Raw genomic sequence first — 3,885 nt, forward strand, 5'->3', positions numbered from 1 at the left:
TATCGATTCTACGTTATGTATCTGTATTGATGCAGTGGTGCTTCATGTATATTTGAATGTCGGCGAATCATAAATTAACCTGAGCATCCATTGGGCCGTGCGACCATATTTTCAAAAAGTTTTCGTTCTTTATACGGCAGCTTTTTAGCACTGAAGAAGCTGCTAAGAGAATTACATCGGCTCTTCTTTCGAAAGGTTGTTTTTTCGTGTTTGTCAATATAGTGATTCCCTTTTTATAAGCACAGCAAACAATAGTTCTGATACTTCACATCATTTTAAGTATTTGTGAATTTAATCAACCTAGCACTATATCTCAGCCATAATTTATGAACATAAGCGTTGGTATAACTTAGCTGCACAGTTCAAACTGAGGTTGGAATTCTAGGCCGATTGAATTAGTTTTTATGTGTACTTAACATGTGTGCAGTGGAGGCGAATATGAAGCAGCGGCCCTTACACTTATGACTACTTTAGTCAATGGCGCTGAGGCAAAATATAAAAAAATGAAAATAAAAGCATTTCAGTGTCTCGAGAATTCAACGCATTGAAACGTGAATAATTTTCTTGTTCAAAGTACGAGTTGTCTGGCAAGACGTATTACATTTTCATATTTGTTGAAATCCGCAAGCAGGTTTTTCATTGTTAGTGAATTGTTCAGTACTGTTCTTATCTTGCACTACGTCGCGTAGTTCTCCATTAAAAAAGGTGAACGAATGCCATGGTGAAATAAATTACGTTAACATACCAGACTACGTGAACATTATTAACAGTACCCCGCTTCAAAAGAATGTCCCTTTTGCATTAGCTTGTGCGTATAGCATAACATTTTGTCTCACTGCTTCTTGCTTTGGAAATTACATTTTTGACTGCGCACCGCAATGCTTACTGATTTACGCGCAAACAGTGTTCGAATGAAAGCATGTTTGGAACTCTTACAAGCTGCTTCAGACTGCCATTGTTGCTTCGGGAGTTTACAGCCACTCAGAGCAGCGTTGGCTGATGAATGACGCTCGTGGAAGAGCGATGCGTTCCAGAAAATTGTAATGTTTATAACGCCAATGGTCGTAGTTGGTCGCTCCTCACTAAGGATAGATTAATTTATTTCTAGTCATGTCTTGGCATGGCACCAGTGTGATGAAAATCATTTTTTCGGTGTATTTCATGATTCCTCACATACATGTCTGGTACACACACCACCCACATACCGCACCCGCCCATAATAATAATCCAGGAACTTAGGTGCCGTGAAACTTCTTTACTCTACTTCCGATCTGGGGCAGAAATTATAACGCCTTCTGTCCAGGAAAATAGTTTCACCAGCCCTGTGTGGCAATATATAATACCAAACCCGTGAAAAATTAAACGCTGGGAGCTATCTTTAAGTAATGATTTTTGTTACACATTACAACCTTTGGCTGTTTATTGTAGTGAATAATAATTGGAAGAAAAAGATGTTGTTAGTAACGCTTCGTAACGATGGCCTCAAAGCGCCGCATACGCTCACCGATGTAGCACCAGCGCTGGCAGCCGATGCTTTTGAATAAGTCATCAGCGGGAGGAGGTCGCTTGGACCGGCTGGGAGTGGGACGCTGTGTGGCGCGGCGCTGGTTTTTCCTGGCGGCCGCCCAGCCCGGACCGGCGTGATGTTCGCCCCAGGCCACGGAGCGTCCGGGCTGACGAACACGTGCTCTCGCGCCGTCGAGTCTGGGCGGCCCGCCCGGCCGCCAGCGGCACTGCTGTCTGTGCGTCGATCGCGGAATTAGCGAGGGATTCGCGGAAGCAATGGGTTTCGTGGTGGAAAAAAAACATTTGTGTTGGTTCCTTGAATCACACTGAATGCACTTCAAGTGTGCAATGTATGACGACTGATTTCCCGCGACATTTCTAATTACCCGTATCAAGTCGTAATATTTCCCGAGCCATTCACTGACAGGTATAGGGGTGTGTCGTGTCGTTATGGCTTGAGGAGTTCACGGGCTGGGTAAACCCATGGGTGCTCACATCAAATGGGTAACGGGATGGGTTGGGCATAAATTCTGGTAAAATTATGGGTTTTATTAATTGGAGGGAAAAGGTCATCACTGAGACCTTTAAAAAATGTCGGGTAGATACCACGTTTGCATCTTTGTCTGCCATATAACATGTCCGCAATACGTCTGAAAACACGTGTGAGCACGTATGATAACACGTCTGTTTGCACGTTTGCACCTTTAAGCACTGCATGACCAACAGATGAAAAGGAAATGCCGAAAATCATGCACCGAAGCCCAGTTTCCCAGAGCACCTCCAGTAATACCAAAACAAAGGTGTGGTGCATCTATTATTCATGTCAACACTTGAAGAAAGTTTGGCCCATCGTTTTATTGCTCGCTGGTACTTCAAAAGAACCAGGCTAATCCATGCCATGCATTTGGTGTCTCTAGATTCTTGGGTCTTGAAATCTCGGGGGGAGGGAGTGTGAAACTGACCCCGCCCAAGCGAGTGTAGTATTCAAACGACACCCAGACACGTTATATCTTCATCCTCAATCCACATTACGCCTCTCTCCGGGGCCAACTGCGGCCGTTGTCCTTGCGCTGGCTGTAGCTGTCTGCCCACTGAAGGTGTTCCCGTGCGGGGCTCGTCTGCCGCGCTCGCTGTAGCTGTCTGCCCACTGAAGGTGTTCCCGTGCGGGGCTCGTCTGCCGCGCTCGCTGTAGCTGTCTGCCCACTGAAGGTGTTCCCGTGCGGGACTCGTCTGCCGCGCTCGCTGTAGCTGTCTGCCCACTGAAGGCGTTCCCGTGCGGGGCTCGTCTGCCGCGCTCGCTGTAGCTGTCTGCCCACTGAAGGCGTTCCCGTGCGGGACTCGTCTGCCGCGCTCGCTGTAACTGTCTGCCCACTGAAGGCGTTCCCGTGCGGGGCTCGTCTGCCGCGCTCGCTGTAGCTGTCTGCCCACTGAAGGTGTTCCCGTGCGGGACTCGTCTGCCGCGCTCGTTGCAGTATCCCCCTGCCGCTCACATCTCTCGCCAGTGACGTGGTCCTACAGTGGTCGCTGCTGGCCGAGACGGCTCTGATTTCAACCAACGCTGCCAACTGACAAAATATAAAAGGCTTCTCACGCTTGGGCTGAAGAGTAAACGGTCACAACTATGCGATTCGGACCAGGCAAGGTGCGTGACGTCCCTGACGACAGGCGGTAATGGTTAAAAACACACCACGTCAGTCGGAAATGCAATTCAACCTGTGCTAAAATGCGAGCATATTTCGCCGGAGTCGCAATCTGGGGTATGTGTACCTATAGAGAGCGATTCTGTTATCACTACAAGACACCGCCCGTGTGACGGACTGCGCTCTTCACTTTACTACGACGTCATGCGACTCGAAGTTTGCAGCTCTTTGACGCTAGTGACGCAGGGATGGTGACCCAGTTATAAACTCTTCTGGGCAATCGGCAGTATCGCTGTGGTTGATTGCCTCAATGTTCATGTCGGACAAATGGTAGCGCTGTACTTAGTCACATGCCAGTTTCGAACAGTCTTCACGGTTTCTTGACGGATCTCCTCAACGGGATTAGAGAAAATGACCAGAGAAATGAGCTGTGCCAGCAAGCTATCCTTCCGGCCATGATCGTCTCCACTGATAATATCCGTCAGAGACCCCTGTAGCTAGGATCGTGCGATGCTGACATAAGACAAGTGACTGCCCGTTGCCCGGAATCAATTTCGGCGCTGCCAACTGCGCCAGACTGATCGAGTAGTCGAAGTCATTCATAAACGGACAACGACTCACTGTGTCACTGAGTGTCACAAAGCTGCGGACTGCGAGTTACATGATAAAGCCGTGCACAGCCCAAACTCGGCTCTTAGGAAGGGAGGAGCGCAGCTAGTTACGCAGGCGCCAATGGCAG

This window comes from Pollicipes pollicipes, unplaced genomic scaffold, assembly GCF_011947565.3.
Source record: "Pollicipes pollicipes isolate AB1234 unplaced genomic scaffold, Ppol_2.1 Scaffold_4219;HRSCAF=4965_pilon_pilon_pilon, whole genome shotgun sequence".
Classification (NCBI taxonomy): domain Eukaryota; kingdom Metazoa; phylum Arthropoda; class Thecostraca; order Pollicipedomorpha; family Pollicipedidae; genus Pollicipes; species Pollicipes pollicipes.